At 34.0% G+C, this 21878-nt stretch overlaps 1 protein-coding gene across 1 annotated transcript in view; it reads right to left on the bottom strand.

The window, feature by feature from the left end:
* LOC113499082 (MOXD1 homolog 1-like) overlaps nucleotides 1-14912 on the bottom strand; it is a 70745-nt gene extending 55833 nt beyond the window's left edge. Inside the window, exon 1 of the mRNA XM_026879429.1 lies at nucleotides 14698-14912. The gene's annotated coding sequence lies outside the window, so the exon portion shown is untranslated. The remainder of the gene's footprint in view (nucleotides 1-14697) is intronic.
* Nucleotides 14913-21878: the final 6966 nt, after the last annotated feature.

Raw genomic sequence — 21878 nt, 5'->3', positions numbered from 1 at the left:
ATTACTAAATGTTGATTTATAACTACAAAATATTTTGAATAGGACTTGGCTTCTATGAGATCTCAAAACTTTTTACGATGGAAAGACTGCATCGAGAGACTTGGCATTTTTTTACATTTAATGTTTTTGGTGGGATCTCATTTATTTTTTGTAAGTGTATTTCTTTCTTTTTTTTTAGGTGTCATAATTTCTAGGACTTCAGCTACTGCTTTGCTTAGAACCCATTCTCTATCTCTATCTCTTTTGTTTCTTCTCTGAGACTTCGTTACTTCTAATGTAAACAAGCTTAAACTTATATATATATGCATATATATGTATATCTACTAACTTACAAACTATAGCTAAACTAAACTAAATAACACGTAAAGTTCTCCGAATATCAATTATCACTACAATATTTTTTAGTTTCGAAATGGTTTTTCATAGACAGGTGGCGCTATCAAATGAAAATTATCGAATTATTCTGAAGTACTACTTAGACTGCGCTTTGTAACGAAACCATAGCGCGATTCAGATACGTACAACGCCATCTATCGAGCGCGCATACAATATTTATCGCAATACAATGGAGTTTTAGCTTTATTAATTTAATGAATTATGAATTTTATGTATTAATTTGTATTAATGATAGTCTGTGTATTACATTTATATTATTCTTTTCTATTCTATGTATGTATTCATCCAATTGAATAGGTACTTAAACAACGAACAAAGTTAACAATGCAGTCAAAATCCATACATAATGTTCTTGCCAAACCGCAAATATAAAATTGTTTTCTATGGCATATTATTTTTTAATGTTTTTATATTTTTTCCTTTATATGTGGCTAAGGACCTATCTTGGTGCAAAATTTGAAGTTTCTAAGTCTGCTAGAAGTACCTTAGATTTTTGATGATCTGTCAGTGAGTCAGTGAGTCAGTGAGTGACAAAATGGTGTAACTTTGATCGACCGTAACTCCTAAACCATTAATTCAATTGGCATGTAATTTCGAACTTAAGCTTGTTCTAATGCCTACTATTATTCCCCGAAAAGCTAAACTCCTAGCTTTGTCCACGTCGAAGATACAGGGGGGGGCGAAACAGCCGCGAATCGCTTCGAGAAAAGATGGTACGGCCGTGCCCGTTTTGCTCGAGACTTGGCAGGGGCACTGCCGTGCCCTCAGATTAAATTTTTCTCTCATTCAAATTTAAAACATCTCAAACAAGCAATTATAGTTTCTATACTAAGAAGCAAAATGTCGAAAATCCTTTGAACAAAAAACTGTATCAACTTACTAATAAAGATAAAAAACCTGTTAATCATTGACTTCCTTTAAGATAAAACGTACAAAACTAGTAATTGGTCCAAATTATTACAAAACTGGATACATTAAAACAAGATTCTTTGCTGTCAACGACTTTTGGCTTTAAATCAATGTAAGTGATATATCCATGGGTTTATGGGAGCGATCTTACCAAAGATACGCTTAATTACCGAATACTGTAACAACACTTTAAAATAGTCGAGTATCTTGTTGTCTCTGTCACATCAACGTGGAATATAAGAGACAGATAGACAGCGTAAACATCTAAAACGTCTTTGAGAATAGTTGATTTTCAGATTCCGGCGTTAGTGAGATTTAGTCATCGCTTATCTTAATTCCAAGCCATTTAACATGAGAAAATAGTCATCCAAGTCAACGAACTTTAATGTAAACAATAACATTTATACACACAATAGACAAGGAAAACTTTTACAACAATATAATAGACATTTTTTGCACTTATACAAAAACCACTACCTACTTGATTAACAGTCAAAAAGAGTTTTTTCGGTTGTCCATTCAAGCAAATAGAAAACCAATTAATCCGTCAAAAAGATCAAATACCAACTAATAAATAACAACTAGATTTATAACTCAAAAGCTTTTATTATATTGACACTAGCTGTTGCCCGCGACTTCGTCCGCGTGGTTAGAAGATATAAGTTATCTGAGGGCACGGCAGTGCCCCTGCCAAGTCTCGAGCAAAACGGGCACGGCCGTACCATCTTTTCTCGAAGCGATTCGCGGCTGTTTCGCCCCCCCTGTATCTTCGACGTGGACAAAGCTAGGAGTTTAGCTTTTCGGGGAATAATAGTAGGCATTAGAACAAGCTTAAGTTCTAAATTACATGCCAATTGAATTAATGGTTTAGGAGTTACGGTCGATCAAAGTTACACCATTTTGTCACTCACTGACTCACTGACTCACTGACAGATCATCAAAAATCTGAGGTACTTCTAGCATACTTAGAAACTTCAAATTTTGCACCAAGATAGGTCCTTAGCCACATATAAAGGAAAAATTATAAAAACATTAAAAAATAATATGCCATAGAAAACAATTTTATATTTGCGGTTTGGCAAGAACATTATGTATGGATTTTGACTGCATTGTTAACTTTGTTCGTTGTTTAAGTACCTATTCAATTGGATGAATACATACATAGAATAGAAAAGAATAATATAAATGTAATACACAGACTATCATTAATACAAATTAATACATAAAATTCATAATTCATTAAATTAATAAAGCTAAAACTCCATTGTATTGCGATAAATATTGTATGCGCGCTCGATAGATGGCGTTGTACGTGTCTGAATCGCGCTATGGTTTCGTTACAAAGCGCAGTCTAAGTAGTACTTCAGAATAATTCGATAATTTTCATTTGATAGCGCCACCTGTCTATGAAAAACCATTTCGAAAGTAAAAAATATTGTAGTGATAATTGATATTCGGAGAACTTTACGTGTTATTTAGTTTAGTTTAGCTATAGTTTGTAAGTTAGTAGATATATATATGCATATATATATAAGTTTAAGCTTGTTTACATTAGAAGTAACGAAGTCTCAGAGAAGAAACAAAAGAGATAGAGATAGAGAATGGGTTCTAAGCAAAGCAGTAGCTGAAGTCCTAGAAATTATGACACCTAAAAAAAAAGAAAGAAATATACTTACAAAAAATAAATGAGATCCCACCAAAAACATTAAATGTAAAAAAATGCCAAGTCTCTCGATGCAGTCTTTCCATCGTAAAAAGTTTTGAGATCTCATAGAAGCCAAGTCCTATTCAAAATATTTTGTAGTTATAAATCAACATTTCGTAATTGTATCAATAGTTTTCTTTATATTATAATTATAGTGACTTGGCAATGAGCACAAATTAAAAGCTGCTTGATGCCTGGAATTATGTGCAAATGTTACTGACGAGACCAGTGATCAGATTATTTGTTATGTGTGAATCATGATGGTCACTACCGACTAATGCTCCAATACAATAATTAAGAATACCTTACGGGCCATCGCTTTATGAAAGTAAATGAATCGAGAGTACACTAAGACTGACTGCCGTTGCCGAAATTCGGTTGGGACGACACGGATAAACCAAAAGAAAATTAATTTTGTGATATTAATGTTTACGCATGCGGTGTGTGTAACTTTCAACTCCTACAAATATGCCGTTTTATTTGTTTCTTCTTGTGCTCATTGCCAAGTCACTATAATTATAATATAAAGAAAACTATTGATACAATTACTAAATGTTGATTTATAACTACAAAATATTTTGAATAGGACTTGGCTTCTATGAGATCTCAAAACTTTTTACGATGGAAAGACTGCATCGAGAGACTTGGCATTTTTTTACATTTAATGTTTTTGGTGGGATAATTTATACCTGCTATCTATCAGTCTGCCTTCTATCTATCTTGTAGGATTCAGTCAGCGTTTGCAATGTAAGCGCAAAAAATGTGTTTTTTTACAACCTCAAAAATTGTACCCTATGAGTTATTCTGATGTATAAGCTATATTGTGGTAAAGTTTCATTCAAATCCATTCAGTAGTTTTTATGTGAAAGAGTAACAAACATCCATACATCCATACTTACAAACTTTCGCCTTTATAATAGTAAGTAGGATAAGACAAGTTTACGAGCTTCATCAATTCGATGTTACACCTTAAATTGTTATTCGCAAAAGCAATTACTAGCATAACACAAATGGTCAAAAGCTTCAATAATAATAATCTTCAAACATTTATAGAATAAAAACGCGTTCACACGGTTCATCACATCTTTCATCGTTAATATCACTTCGCACTCACGTCGACGCACAATTAGAATAATTAATATAATCCATACAATTAAATAGAGGGGACAAACGTTCAAGATCAGTCAAGTTCACGACATGTCTCGACTGGTCACGACATGGTACAACATGTTATGAAATAAACACATGTTACGTGTAATTGTATGTATGAGTAAGACTGATGAAGATATATTAGTACTGAATTTATGAATTGAGTTCGTCTTGATGCGCCGGCGCAGATACGAATAATTAGCACTAAAGTATGAGCGACAGATAACAATATATTTCTTGTCAATATGGCACAGGTTTCATGTATTGTATAATCCTTACTAATATCCTTACTAATATTATAAATGTGAAAGTAACTCTGTCTGTCAGTCTGTTACGCTTTAACATCTAAACCACTGAACCGATTTTAATGAAATTTGGTACAGAGATAGAGTTGACTTTGAGAAAGAACATAGGATAGTTTTTATCTCGGACTTTTGAAGAGTTCTCTTGGAAACGCGATATAACCAACCTCGACGCGGGCAAAGCCGCGGGCAAAGCCGCGGGCAAAGCCGCGGGCGAAAAGCTAGTATATTGTATAAACTCTATTTGTTTAGGTAGGTACCTCAAGAAGTAAAAACATTTCCTAGCTTTAGCCTATTAGAAAAACTTGAGACTCTGTATTCAAACAAGAATGCCTAGCACTTCATTAAAATAACAATACTAAGAATTAATTATCTAGACCGAATATTTTTCTAAGGTAACTCCTTGAATTCAGTACATTATTCCATTTTCTACAACTTTAAATAGAAACGTAGCGAAATGCTGACAAAACAAAAAAGAACTCAAAATGAACATTAATTTTTCAAACGTAATTATGTTAAAACGTTTGCAAGAAAGCTTATCCATGCAACGTATGAGCAGGGTAACCAATCTAAATACCGAAAAGCCGGACAAAAACACCGTTCTCTAAAAAAAAAAATATGAAATAGTCGGACCATCTTGTCTAAAGTATCTAATCATTTTTCTTATAAATTATTAATAGCAGGGCAGCTGTGTATCAAACGAAAAAACACCAACACTTTTAGCTGAAACTATCTTCAAACAGGTATAACTAACATAAAACCTTTTTTTTTTTTTTTTTTTTTTTTTTTCCGGGGAAATCCTCATGGACTTTCTCCGCCCTGGGGAAGGCGGAGAGGTGTGCCGGACTCCTACCGGCTAAAACCACCGGAGTGCTTCACCCTTCCCTTGTAACTGAGACCACGGGGACGCAATGCAAACTACCGCGATCCCAGGCAGGGACACTCCTTGCAGGAGCTGCCACTTTAAATAAAAAAGTTGATTTTACTTCCACCAATTAGGAAGCACGCGGAAGCACCGCGCGCGCCGCCTTTAGCTTTAATTTAGGGCGATAGACTTCCCCGCGTCTACCGCCGAAAGCTATTTATGGTGGCTGAAAGAGAGCATTATCAGCCCTCCTCTTAGCCCTTGTGCGTCGGGCACGAATCGGGAGAGTGGTCGACAGCTCCCGCTCCCTTTCCGCACTTTCTTTGAGTGCCATGACCTCGTCACTGAATTCGGCGACAGCTCTCCAAGATTTCTCACTTACAACCATTGAGGCTACTACAGAAGGAAGCGAGAGATCCCCGCCCACTACCGCAACGACTTTCTGTCGTTGTATTGCCCATGCTGGACAAACCTCCAGGGTATGCTGCGCATTATCCTCGCTGTCGTTGCAGTGGTGGCAACAAGGTGTGGCTTCCCTTCGGGCGATCCGGAACAAGTAATTGCCGAAGCAACCGTGTCCCGACAATATCTGCGTCATGCGAAAGGTTAGTTCGCCATGACGCCTGCTCACCCATTCCTGAAGGACCGGACGGACAGCACCTACAGTCCTTGATCCTGTTCCTGGACTTGTTAGCCGTTCGGCCCATACTTCCAAGAAAGCATTACGGAGCTCCTTTAACATGGCCCCTACTACTCGAGGCGGAGGCCTTTCATCGCGCTCGAGAAGATCTTTTCGCCATTCATAGGCGGCCGCGAGAGTTTTGGCGTCTAGGTCCCAGGGAAGCGATCCTGCCAAGATACACGCGGCTACACAAGATATAGTACGAATAAAACCTAACCTAACTGTTTCCGGCCTTTTCTAGACGATGGCCAAAATACGTACAAATGTAATAGGTTAAGTTAGCCAAGAGTAAATGATAAAGGAATACATCTTTTATTCCTGACTTTCAGGCTAGACGGGTAAACGGGGGTCGAAACGATTGCAATTTCGTAGACGGGTACAAATGCCAGGTATTAAGTTCATAATTTCTGCAAATGACCATCAGTGAATTCGCTTCTAAAACTTCTAGCCCGTTTCAAAAATTCAACGATATTTTCTGCAGTTTCAATTCCACCATCCAGTATTTTTGAAATTTCTTTTCTGTACTATTTCGTGCATTCGATTTCGTTTCTCGTTTCCAGAATTTTTGAACTGTAATGCTTTTGATCCTTTTAAAGTCATCTGAGACCTCCGTACAAGGCTTTCAAAAAGTTCCAACGTTAACGTAATTCGAATAGTTATTTCCAAATTAAAAAGAGACCAGCGCTTTTCACCATAGAAATAACACCTTCATAAGAATAGGTATTTTTAAACCGTTCGGCAATATTAAATCATTAATAGCAATCATTGGTAGCAAGAAAAACACTTTCACAAGCAGAAAAAATCGTCTGAAATTTACATACTATTTACCTTTAAACTGCATTGCAGTATTAAAATATGAATTAGGTATAGCAAATAAAACAAGACAAAGCAATACAGGTACCTGAAAACATCACTTAATTTAATCTAATTCCAAATTTGTTTACCTCCAAAAACAGCTCCCAACGCGGCAACGGTCAACATTACGATCACATCCTCATTCAAAAATGTCACAGCTGACAGAAAAAACGAACGCTTGAACTTGTCGTTCATTCACAAAAGAACGAGTAAAAGGGTCAGTTCAGTTGTACGAACATCTTCCTTGTTATTATTAGCACCTCGAGAACTCCCACGGCACCAAATATGTATGGGAATATGTTAAATGGTGTTTGGACTCCTTTCGATTTCACATACGATGTGTGGAATCTGGTGTACAAAAATGTTATTGGAGGATGTGGTTTGCAAGAGTTTTTTAAAGTACATGACTTTTTGATAAGAAATCGTATTTTTTTAGTTATTTAAAGCTAATCTATACTAATATATAAAGCTGGGTCTGGGTGTTTGTGGTACCTTCGTTGTATCTGAATTCCATAACACAAGTGCGTTAGCAACTTACTTTGGGTTCTGAACAATGTATGTGATGTTGTCCGCATTTATTTATTTATTATTTATTATTATTATTACAATTAATGTCACCATTAAGAAAATGTACATATATTGAAGCCTCAATACATTTGGTATTCGGCACGAATCGTATTCACTACTCAGAATACTCAGTAGTACTTGTTATACAATCTCTATAATTATATTAAACACACTCGTGCTTAGAATTAAACAGATTAATTTACATTAATTCACATGTTTGGGGAATAACTCTTAAATGAATTATTTAAGCGACGCCAGCGAACAATTCAGTCTTAGTCATACTTTTGGCCTGAGTTATAAGATGGTACTATGTTTATTTAAGGAATATAATATCAATAAAATATATGTTTCCGACCTACTTGCTAAATACTAGACCGACTAATCCGTCGCAAGCCAAACAATTAAGAACCTTATAATTGTGAAGTTATAGTAGCTTTTTACTTGAAAGTGGCTAGTTATTTTAAGAACTTAATTACCAAGTGAGTTTTGAACAGCGGAAACGCTCTCGGAAGGCAACCCTTGCGCTCGCGCAGCTGACCGCTACGGTGGGGTTAATTTAAAAATAAACCTGTTTACTTTTTTTACAAGCCGTGTTTAGTGACCGGAGTAGGTTTACATTTTTGTTTAAAAAAGTTAAATAAGGAAGTTGATGTGTGTATACATGCATTAACTTAAGTTTTTTTTTCTTTTGATGTAAAATGAGAATGAGGTTATTTTCATAACTATTTAATGTGTTAAAATATATTAACTACCGTTTCTTTTTCTGTCTTGTAATGACAGAAAAAGTTGTGTTATGTTTCTATGGTTTACTGGACAGTTTATTCGTTCTGACTTTTATCTTACAGAACTTAAGTTTAATGCATGTGTGAAGATCGAAAATAATACTTTCAATTAGGAATAACACAAAATACCTGGGGAAAGCTTAACTTGGTGCTATAATTGGATTCTGAATACTAGAAACTTAGCACGTGGAAGTTAGATCAAGTTTTGATTATTTGACATGCTCAACAATTACTGGTGTGCACGATACAAAGAACCTTTTAACCTTTGAGAAAGGTTCCACAAAATTATTTTCTATTATATTAGCTCTAAGACTTTGGCCATGAGCTAATAATTAAGTACTTGAATGAGCACAAAAAAACTACAATCTGTCCGCAGGTTTATATAAAAATATATGTAACAAAAAAAAACATTAACAATAATATAATACAGTACGTACAAAAGATATTCAAGTGCTTGGCTCATATCGTTAACAAGGAAATCGAAGCTTACAGGTAGATAATTAAAAGCATTTTCTTATGAAGTAATTAATTAAAATACACGTGCAAACAATGTTCTAACACTTAGTATACGATATAACAGGAACAACGATTTAATTGATTCACAGATCACTGATAGAGCATAATGCATCTAAAGTACTTATCTATACTTCTATATCTATACTCTATACTAATATATAAAGCTGAAGAGTTTGTTTGTTTGTTTGAACGCGGTAATCTCAGGAACTACTGGTCCAAATTGAAAAATTTCTTTTGTGTTGAATAGACCATTCATCGAGGAAGGCTTTAGGCTATAGACCATCACGCTGCGACTAATAGGAGCGAAGATACAATGCAAAATGTGAAAAAAAAAACAGGGCAGGTATAAATCATAACTTATATCTTCTACCCACGGGGACGAAGTCGAAAGACGAAGCTAGGTGCCTATATTTATTAATATCGGAGTCATTTCCTGCGTTTATCGAGGCGAATGAAGTTTTAGGCTTGAAGCTCAGTTCTTATTTTAGAAAAAAAAATCAGTCTTAAATGTTCAGTTGAGTTCATGAGCAAATGTTGATTTAGGGGAAGAAAACGATTTTTTAAGCTGCGAAAAAAAAGTTTTTTTTACTATTTTTTTTTAATAAATTACAACCGACATTACGTTTATAAAATTAAGCGGGAAAAGATAGTTTACTTACGTGTTTATCAAAGTGCAAGGGTCAATGTTAGGGTGACAGTGATAGGTGTGCAAGATAAAGACAGTCTTAATAAACAAACAATTAATCATTGTTACGAAAATAACTTATTGTAATTGTTAGTGGAGACGGTCAACACATTTTTTTTTTGTTTTTGCATGTCAATGGCCATCAGTTTCAATAAAAAAAAAACGCCTTAAAATGATAATCTCAACTGTTTTTTTAATAAAAACTTATCACTCATGCAGTCTTTTTTGCAAATACATTTTTTACTATAAGTATCTGCATTAACGCTTTAACAGTTACGAGTAACGTTACATAAACTGTTACATTCTTGCTTCATTTATTGAGATTAATGAGTCTTCACGTAAAAAAGAAACGTTATTTCAGTAAATAAATTAGCCAATAAATAACAAAGCACTTCCTAAGGACCGTTGCTGACGATACAAATGACATACATACGATTTACAAACGTTACGAGCATGTTCTCTGTTTGCACTCGAGATTTCTTTGATCCGCCGGTCTTAACGGAAATACGTTTTGGGTACAGAATAAGTCTTTTATTTTGTATTGAACCATTCCTTTAGGTCTTTTAGCCTTTGTGCGAAATCTTGGCAGGGAATGAATGTTACTGTAGTGGGATTGTGGTGATGCGATGTTGTTCTTTGATTTTTAATAAGCTTTAACCTATGTTATGGTTCTTTTTTCTATACAAATATTTAATAGGGTATTTTTCCTAGGTCTAACAAAAACATGAATGACCATAGGCACAATAGAAAGTATTGTCAATTGATTTTATTCAAGAAAAACAAACATCGTTTTATTATAAGAAATTCCATCTTTTATTACGTACAATTTATCAATCCTTAATCTCTCGTCTCTTCAGTTAATGCGTAAATTTTTCGAAATAAAAACAAATGCCTATTGACTCATGTATCAGTTTTCGTTAGGTATGCAATGAAAACTAAAAATAAAACGATTAGCCTCGCAGGGTCGAGGCCATCTGTCGAGTCAACGTCGGACTATACTTCCAAAACTAAGAAATGAATTGGAGGAAAGTGACAAACAAAATGCACAAAGAGTTTTAAAGTATTTTTTATCGTCGAAATAAGCAGAAAATATGTGAAACGAAAATTCTAAACAAATGCTTACGATTTGTATTACTCTTTATTTAAAATCATCACATTTTTAAGTGTTTTACAACTTTTACCAAACGAAACCAACAAAACATCGGTTTCCAAAATTTTCTCACATAAAAATTTAAAAGAGGCGCTTTTTTATCTTACCACAGACAAAACGATAAAAGTATAAAATTAATGAATACGTATTACGTTTGACAAAATTATGTATCTGACTTATGGTTCGTTAGGCTTGCAATAAAATAAAAAAATACTGGGATATTGAAACGCGCAGGGTCGAGGTCGTCTCTCGAGTCAACGGCACAACGCTACACACACCAGCCTGTCAAATTAACTTGGGAATAGTCCTAAAATAATACAATACGTACCTTTTTCACTGAATAAGCGAAATGTTATTTTTCGCTTTTAATTAAGCAATACTATATTCAATTAACTGACACGTTTCACAATTAAGAGTAGAGTAGATAGAGAGTAACTTATACGTACGTAATTACCTAATATTCTGTTAAAAGAGCAAACAGATACAATTTTCTTAACGATCATTATTCAAATTTGCTACTACGTGATTCTTTTTGTAACAACACCTACTTCTTTGTTCAGCAATATCAGATTATTCGGAAAAAAACCATTTCTCACGGCCAAGTCGAGACATAAAACAAAATGTATTCAAAGTTCTAAATAAATCTATCCTCCTAAGGCTAATTCGGCTAGACAGACTGATGTTCGAGCGTTATAGCTTACTTTATAAGTCGTAAGGCGATTGCGTGAGTTGAATTGACAAATCGAGGACTTTGAACAGTCAATGATAACGCATGACAAACATCTACATTTCCATAGGGGCGGTGTTACGTCACGGTTGAACGACATTTCAAACAAGACCGACTTATCTAGACCCTTTTTTACACCAAAAGGTGTAGGTAAAACGAAATCGTATCAATTGTATTGGTTAAGGTCAGAAATTAATGGAAGGAAATCCGCTGCTTTCAAAATAGTTAAGTTTCGACTGAAAAATATATTTATACGTCATTATCGTTGTTACTTTCATCGAAATAAGTATCTGATACCGTTAACAGTTAGTACTATCAAAGAAACTTATAAACTAGTACTATTGCAGTTGTGAAACGCAGATGTCACTCTACGCCTTGTAGACCGTTGTCGAACTACGTCAACTGACAGGTTATAATAGGGCCCCAAAAACATTTTAGTAATAAAAACATTAAAACCAAAACCGTATAACAGTAATACATTTTACGATCTTTTATTTTGTAATTCACAGGTGTACTATCTTGTCATAACCAGTCCCGTATAATTAGTAAGCATGGCCACTCTACCGTACAGGAAGTTGCTGTTTAGCTTATCTGGATGGCGCGTCGAGTATCCGAAGCTCGTTTACCTGGTTTAACAGTTTCGTCGGACACGAACTTTAATTATCCTACTTTGTGGTCACTCTAATATTTTTGAATTTTAGAACGCGGAATTCAACGGAATTTTACGATGTGTTTTTATTTTGACATTTAATATCATTGCTATTCTTTGTACAAATATATTATGTGACATATTTGATTCTAAATTTAAATTCTATCGAATAGAACAAAAAAATAAATGGAAAACCGTACGAAACCTGCACAGTAAACAAACGTATAAACCTTTTTTTATTACAAATGTTATTTTAAGGCATCGCCTACATTCATAGACAATTTCCTCTCTAACAAAACGTTCATATTGTACATTTTATCTTTTCTGAACCGTGTGAGGCGCAAAGGATCCAGTAATAGCATCATTGAGTACAAATTTAATACAAAAGTTTAAATTGTGTTAAACTTTGCAGACAGACTCATTACGAGCAACTATTTCAACCTCGGTATGTAAATTATGTACCTTTAAGTGTGTTCAACCTATCTAATATAAATAAATAGTCAACCCATCAGCTGGTGTGGTATCTTTGGCTCGGGTTCAATAAACTCATGCGATTTCAGTAATGAGCCCAGACAGAACAAATACTTACCTAGAACAGAGAAACGAGTGGAGCCGTTTGCTGAATACTAATGAAAAGTTTTATGAACTTATTTCAGCTAATATTTTGTGAGAACTACATAGCTTTGACGGTACATAGGTTTAATATAACTACAAAATGTAGGCACCCAAGTAAACATATTTTTACGACCTTTTTATATAGTCGAAGTATCCATAGTTTTTTTAGTAATTATTCTGATATGCATAGCGAATTTGTTTTCGATTCAATAAATAAAGGAAGAATTAACACGAGAAAACCCTTAGAATATCCAATTACTTATCAAGTCAGCGTGTTAACCCTGCCAATGCCTGCCACATGATCAGTATTCCATTAATGAAAAGAACCCCTAACGGATATTGACATAGTTAGGATTGCGTCTTCTTGGCGCGGAATCCTGACAGAAAACGACCCTTTCACACCCTTGGCATACATACCAACATATAGGCACACAACACATACGAAAGTGCAAACAGATCACACGAAAATCAACCTTATCTTTGAAGTTTAAGGTTCAGTTTACAAGTGATGTAAAATCTAAAGGTGCAATTCCACAGCAACTTTGCAGCGATCGTAAATCCAATGCTAAATGTCTGGAACCTGCAATGAGTCACTTACTGCCTATACGCCTGATTTATGCGCTACTATCTAGGTACGAAACGTGACTAGGTAGACCGTGTGAACTTAGTCTAATGCACTTGTTTGTTTGCTTGAATCAGCGCTGATTAGGAGATGATTCGTCAAGTGAATCATAGGGGTGTCAATCAAATTACTCGGCGGGATTTTGTATTATACGCTCTTTTCGTAATAAGTTTTTGATTGAAGGCAAAAATACATTACTGTTATAGAACCACAAATAGTTGCAAGCATTTGTCTGACACTAGTAACGTTCTCATTTATTTGTAGGTATTTATCGTCAACTATAATAGGTGTGATTGTGAGTATTTCTATGTCTTTTCTTTCCTTTGTAAACTTTAATTGGTTTTGGTTATGATTCATAATTAACCATGATGCCATACCCTGTATTATTGTAGAACTAGGTAAATATAGCTATAAGTTAGGATTTCGTAAATTATTTTAACTATGATAATTATTAATTTAATTAGATAACAAATAGACTGGATAGAATAGACACCGAGGCATTTGGAGTAATTTTAATGAGTGCTTTTTCGCAAACATTTTTAATGAGATTTAGACCCCAAAACTGGTCGGCAACTATAACAATATACTCATAAGAATGTAAGTACTTATTAATACAATTTTTGAGAACTTTGTAAGGAGGTTAAATGGGTACGTATGTACTGAATACTATATAGGTTAGGTTTAATACCGATATGTAGTTAAAAGGAACTTTAGAACGAAAAAAGAGTTTTTTTTTGTTAGTACCTAGTCTTTTTTTGCATTACATAATTAACCTGCTCGTTACTTAACCCTCCCTATATGGAGTCCTATAGGTAGAAAAAACAATAAAACCTTGCTTCAGTATTGGGCAGCTAATCTTAACACCATTAAATTGAAATTGACCAGGTTTTTATATCTTTCGCTGGTCCCTAAATTTGCGGTTTATCGGCAGGATATCGGAGTAATAAAATTATTTAAATGAAAACGCAACGGATATACGAAAATGGTCTTTTATAATTGTTGTTAAAGTAAATAATCTACTGAGAGTTAAAATAAATTAGAACTTTTATATTTAAGAAAGAAAAACGAAAATAATGTCGACAGATAAACATTGTCAAACGGACTTACGATTAATAGACTATGAATATTATTATTGTTAGAATTAAAACATTATTAACTTCTTAAATAAGTATAAATATATTTAGAACGCAATAATAAGATACAATTTTTGATCATAAATATAGCTCATTGCAAAAAGTTGTCCTAACACAGCGTCATTATACAACATAAGTACCTACACGTAAATAAATAGGTAGATATATCTAAGACAATCTATTGACATTTACGCGTCTTTTGTCACAATCGAAATGTTAAGAATAACTCGCACAATGTTATCCCACGATATTCAAAACTATAGGTAGCTATACCGTGCCAGATCACTATCAAACATCAAGAAGAATTTATACAATTCCTACTGGATAAAATCAGTGCCGGTTGCCGGCTCCCAACAGGCATGCGAAAAAAACAAAAAGCAATACTCACTCGCAAAATCGTTGCACAACACCTCACAACAAATGTCACTTTTAATGTCTGTAAAAATATCTAAAAACCCTACAATAATGTATGATTTTGGCACAAATTAAATTCCACTTGTTTATTTACGTTGTTCGTTCGAATTTTGACAATCGTCGAGGTTATAGCGCATGCGCAGTTCGGCACTCCCTCCTTTGGCTGCCGGCGCAAACTGACTGACTGAACGAAGCACGAACGAAAGCCGAATCGTATCTCGTTGCGAAGTGAGAGAGACAACAATATGCGGAAGAATGGATGAGTGAGTAGGCAAGCGTCATTGACTAGACGGATATGGATGAAGTGGGGTTGGGCGAACGGTGTTTGGAAGATTGTCTCGAAGATGTATGAGATTAGATTTGAGAACATTTTGTTGGGGTTGTTACGTTTGTAAGAAAAATCAATCAAACATTTGAACTTGTAATAAAACCTTTTTTGTTTAAAATTTAGAAACAAAACGGCGTCACTCGGCCTCCTTTTAGACCAATGTCTATGAACTTTAAATTAGGAATTTGTTTTTTTTTTAGCTAAATACTGTGAAACCCAAATACGAAATTGATAGGACGGCGGCAATTTTGTTTATAATAATTAACAAAGCATTATTGATATCCACTTAATTACTTTAAGTCAATCAAAACAATTAATAACATAAACAATGTATAATTAGGTAATAAGTAATAATTATATGATCTGCTATTAAAGCATTAGTGTTTACTTGGATTTGAACTCGCACCTTCATTCAGTCGTGCAGTCTAAACGTCTGCTAAACACGCGGGTAAAGTTTATAAACCAAATTATTTAAGGCGCTAATAGCATCCGCTTTAAGTAACAAAATAAGGACTTAGAAAATACTCATTTGTAGATACCTCTAAGATGAAACACGAAATTAGAATACAGTTTAAACGCAGGCAAAAGGAAATTACATCTCATTAAAAATAATAGCTTTTAGCTTCCAAATGAAAAATAAAACTTCAAGTATAACTTCAGAACATAGAGGAAGAGGAAGAAACATAGAGGAAGAGGAAGAGGAAGGAACAGAAGGTAGAGGGCGCTGCTCCCACAGTAAACAGTAGCTCCGTGAAATTTAGAGAAATAAAATACTAAAATTATATAATATAAATAAATACAGTGAAATATATAATCCATAAACACTAATAAAAGTGTAGAAACGTTATATAACATGAGTGACTCCAAATAAAAAAGTTACAAACATTTTTAAATATTTGCCGCCAAGTGCACAAAAACATTGTAAAGCAGTGATACTAGTGGATTTAAATGAACAAAAGTGACAGTGAAAAGTACTTTTACCGTGCGTAATAACTTGCCTGAACCTCTACAGGCAATAACATCCATAAAACACCTTAAACTTTAATTTTATCATTTTCGATATCAGTTATAAGAAAAAATTTGAATTCCTAACTTTCTTACTTCAAAACAAAGACCACAGATTACAAATTTGTTAAAACACTTAAAAAAGCTCCATCTATTACTCAACTGCTAGAACTACAAACATCAACTCAATATTCAACCTGTAGTACCACTACTGCATACTAGAGGTCACTACCAAATTCCTGACAAGATATTATTTTTAATAAAAGTTGAGATGGCTCCAACACCATTATGCGCAGGATGTCAACAAAAAGTGCCGATTAGAGAAAATCTCACCTGTTCACTATGTAAATGTAGATACGACCTGGAGTGTGCTGGTATCCAGAAAAACTATTATAAAAAAGAAATGACCCTGGAACATAAAAAAATATGGAAATGCCAGACCTGCATATGCAAAATACCAAAGACCGGAAACATTGATACCCCTATACGTTCCCCGAGAGCACCTGACTATACCCAACAGATGATAACTCCAGAAAATAACGTCTCCTTGAAAAAAAATACTACATATACGAATAACGAAACTACATGTTCTGAAGACTTGAGCTTCCTAGGTGACACCTTGAGAACGCAAGAAAATGTTGAAATCCTAAACAGTATATCTATACAAAGTCTTAGTGAATTAATAACACTGCGCTTAAAAGAAAACAACAAGTCAATTATAGAAGAACTGCAGAATTCTATACAAACTGAAATAAAAAGAGCTATTGCCGAATTAAGAGAGGATTTGAACAATAAAACTAACTATTTAACAGTACAAAACAACGATAGAACAAAGGAAATAAAAAGTATTAATAATAAATTAGAAGAATTACGCATCGAAAATGAAAACTTAAAAAAGGAATTAAAAGAGCTGTCAATGCAAATACAAACACCCCGAATTCCAAGTAATCCTTGTACGACAACTTGTAATGACTCATATTATAAAAAAATTGTGCTCTATGGCCTCGCAGAATATTACAAAGAGCCTGAAAGCGTACTCCACAACCGGCTAATAGAAATATTTCGCGATATTGTAAATGTGGACCTATCCGGGTACATTGAGCTCATGTACAGAATAGGTAGAAAAGCCACCAAGAACCGACCTCTAGTTATTGAATTACTCAGTAAAAGAATGACTAAGTATTTAATCAATAACAGCGAGTGCTTTCAAGGTACAGGATTATTTATATCTGAATTCCTCGATGCAAACGCACGAAAAGAAAGAGCACAAATGAGAGGCAAACTTATTCAAGCCAGAAAAGATGGCTTACATGCAATTATTAGAAATAATAAATTATTTATAGATGGTAAACAAGTGATTATAGAACAAAACCACTACAAACACCAACAAAGCAATACTTTGACTTACCAAGAAAATAATAAAATGAATACAAGCAACGCAGATTATATTTCACATTCACAAATAATTATACCAGATGAAACGAATAACTATTCCTTTCGCAAACAAAAGGACAACATGTAATGTATCGACCGGAAATTCCATGACTAAACCCAACGTCCATATAAAGAACAAGCCCAAAACAACATATTCAAATAGTCAATTTGAAATACTTTATCAAAACGTATGCAGCATAAGAAACAAAACACATCTTCTTCAATCAATCATAGAAGACAGACCGACTATCCAGGCACTATGCATCTCTGAAACGTGGATCACACAAGATAAAGAAGATTCACTACTGCTGGATGGATTCACTGTCGCGTCATCGTATTGCAGACAAAACTACGCAGGAGGAGGCGTATGTATATTATTACATGAAAATACTCAATTCGCAAAACGTAAAGACATAGATGATACAGCGGTAGAGTTCATATTTGAAACATGTGCAATAGAAATAGTCAAACAAAATCTTGTAATTGTAGTTGTATACTGGCCTCAAAAGAATAGAAATTCAGATATTTTTTACAGTTCACTCGAAAAACTCCTAAACTTATTATTATTAAAAGACAGTAAAAAAGACATAATCATAGGAGGAGACTTTAATATAAACATCTTAGAAAATTCTCAAACAACTTTATCTCTATTAAACCTAATGAAAAGCTTCAACTTCCATCAACAAGTGAAGGAACCGACCAGAATAACAAATACTAGTGCCACCTGCATTGATTTGATCTTTACAAACTTTGATGTAAAAGATACCAAAATAACTGCAAATGATTACGGAATTTCAGACCATAAAGGTATATTATTGAGTAAATATAATATGTTACCTATTGACAGAAAAATCTGGTACATAAATAAAAGAATATTTAACGACAAAAATACCGTAAATTTCAAAACAGAACTAGGAAATATAGACTGGGAGACAATTATCACCAAAAACAATAACATAAACACTAACTACGAAGCTTTCCACAATACAATAAATAATTTATTAAATAAATGTTTTCCTAAAACGCGAATAAAAATAAAAAATGTACGTAAAAGTACATGGCTAACATCTGGACTAAAATCATCCTGCAAACAAAAAAGACTACTTAAAATATTTATAACTTTAAACGACAACCCTATTCTAAAAAGCTATTACAAAAAGTATGAAAACATACTAAAAAAATGCGTAAATACATCAAAAAAACTACATTATATACAAAAAATTAAAAAAAGTGATAACGTGTCAAAAACAATGTGGCAAATCATAAAAGAACGTACAAATAAAGCAACTAAAAAAATTAGAAATAATATTAAATTAAAAGTTCATAATAAAGTTGCGGATGAACCTAATATAATAGCAAACACATTTAATGAATTCTTTGTTAAGGTCGGAGGTACACCTGGTAACCAACCAGGGCGCCCAGTTCTAACGCGCTCGGAGAACTCCATATACTTGACACCAGTCGAGCCTCTTGAAATTTTCTCCATACTTAAAAACCTTAAAAACAAACAAAGTTACGGCCACGACGAACTTCCTCCCACATTGATAAAAAAATGTGCAGAAGAACTCGTACTGCCACTATTTTATTTGATAAATCAATCGTTCTCAGAAGGTGTTTTTCCAGACTTACTTAAAATATCAATCATAAAACCAATACACAAAAAAGACGACGTAACCGACTGCACAAACTACCGTCCAATAGCCCTTCTGCCAACCTTTTCAAAAATAATAGAAACCGCAATGTCGAGACGCCTTTACTCATTCTGCGAAAGATTTAATATCTTTGATGAAAATCAAAACGGTTTCAGAAAGAACAAATCTACCACCTATGCAGTATACCGATACATTCAACAAGCTCTCAATTACATAGACGACAAAAAATATGCTATAGGTATTCTGCTTGATATGAGCAAAGCTTATGACAGGGTCTCATATAACATATTACTAAATAAACTGGAAGGCATAGGGGTTCGAGGTGTTGCTTATAATTGGTTTTCCTCTTATCTAAACTCTCGCGCTCAATTTGTTGAAATTGAACACCTAAATTCACAAACCGGTGAAATATCACATGTCCGTTCAAGACGGATAGATATAAAAAACTCCATCCCACAGGGCAGTGTACTAGGCTGTATATTGTTCCTCTTATATATAAATGACCTTCCAAAAATCATAGATTCACCAAGTATTCTTTTTGCCGACGATATATCAGTAATATTTCCATGTGACGACATATTAGATTTAAACACTAAAATTAATAAAACCCTTTTCGACATTGTAGCATGGCTCGAAGACCATAACCTTCAAGTTAACTTCAATAAAACTAAAATTATGCAGTTCAAACCATACCAGAAACATCCACTAGTAATCAACTATACCCACCATAACACAACAATAGAATGCGTTGACTCTTTTAAACTATTAGGCCTACACATAGACACAAACCTCAACTGGAAAAGCCACATCCATAACATAAGCGGGAGACTATCCAGGTTCACATATGCTTTACTCCAATTAAAAAGAACCACAGATCAAAAATCAGCAATTACTGCTTACTATGCATACGCACACTCTTGGCTTGTGTATGGTATAATACTATGGGGTAACAGCACAAACGCAGATGTTTTATTCAGGTTGCAGAAGAAATGTATGAGGATCCTCGCGAACATCGACGGAATGGATAGCTGCAGGCCACACTTCATTGAACTTGGCATACTTACATTACCATCCATGTACATCTTTGAAATCTGTCTATTTGTTAAGAAACATATTCATTTATTTTCCCTACAGAAAGACCAATACTCACAACCGCGCAACTTAAGACATAAAAATTCGCTCGCAATACCGACATCAAAGTTATCCATATATCATTCTGGGCCATATGCAATGTGTATTAAAATATACAATAAAATACCGCAAAAACTAAAAGAAACCTCCAGCTTAAATATATTCAAAATTAAATTAAAAAAATATCTGATCGAAAAATGCTATTACAGCATAAAAGAGTTTTTCGAGGACAGAACTAAAATATGAAACAATATGATATAAGTATGTACAAAAACCATTCAATTAAAATATGTTAAAATAATAATATAAGAATAATGATTAAATTACAATATAAGCATAAATAAATTCAATAATATATATAATATGCATATATTCATATATGTGTATGCATTTATATACACATATGTTATACATACATACGTGTACATACATGTATAAGTGTGTGATGTGTATAATATACCTATATATAAGATAAATAGAATAGTGTGTAAGATTTAGTGAGTAAGTAATTCTATAAGTACTGTAATTGTATTGCTGCGCCCTAACAGGGTATCATGTATGTACCTTTAAGTTTTATAACATCTGTATCCACTCATGATCGCAATAAATATTTGAAGTTTGAAGTTTGAAGTTTGAACGCATAGTTAGCACAAAGCGATGGCAATTTGGGGGCACGCACACATACATACATTCGCTCACATTAAACCCTTTCAACATCCTAATTCAAATTTGAGCTCTATGCCGTTATAACACACGTGAAATTCGCTTGTTTGTAGTTTCGGGCTTGCCAAGGTGTGGGGGTAGGTCTTTTATTTTTTAAACAGGATATCCTGCTAGGGCGTCCTGCCCGTTTCCGAGCATACGGTTCATTAAGGAGTGTCGGGCTATAAAAAACTAGTAGCACGTGTACCAGACAAGTGAGGGGGTGAAAAACAAAAACAGCTGTGCATCGTGCATAAAACCTATATGAATTGAGCGGAGGTTTTGAAGCTAAGTACTAGGGATGGGGGTGTTGTTTTTTTTTCGGATATCGATTATACAGTTTTGTTTGATGTTGTAATTTGCGGCTAAAAATAATTTTGAACGGACAGCTGTTGAATATTAGCTATTGTGTCTTTGTGACCGAAATGACGTTCAAAAGCAAAACAAAACATTATGTTTTGCTCTGCTCTCAAACTTTTTTAGTATGGACATAATGTTTCCCAAATTCATTGTTCTTACCATTGTAAATTGATATTAAAAATTACAGAGTATTTAAGAAAAGGCCTCAAAATATGTGTACATTTAAGTTAAATTACAATTAGTTTTTGTTTATCGAGCACATGGTATCGAAATTACCCAAATAATATTCGGTTATAACTTCGGATCAGTTTCGGATATCCGATAGTATCGTGCAGACATCCCTAAGCTACTCGCAGCTATTGTCTCTCGCAAGTGGTTGGCCCTTGTTCATTTGCGGAAATCTCTGTCGCATCATTGTTATCTAGTAAAAATAGTGAATAGTGTAGTGCCTTGTGTTTTTTGTTACTAAGTATTATATTGTTGACTGGTTAACAATGTATTAAGGTGAATCAGTGAATGACATTCAAATTTTGTCTTTATGGA

Source organism: Trichoplusia ni, chromosome 1 (genome assembly GCF_003590095.1).
Source record: "Trichoplusia ni isolate ovarian cell line Hi5 chromosome 1, tn1, whole genome shotgun sequence".
Taxonomy (NCBI): domain Eukaryota; kingdom Metazoa; phylum Arthropoda; class Insecta; order Lepidoptera; family Noctuidae; genus Trichoplusia; species Trichoplusia ni.
Note: the sequence above shows the minus strand (reverse complement) of the source record. Positions and strands in the feature narration are given on the sequence as shown.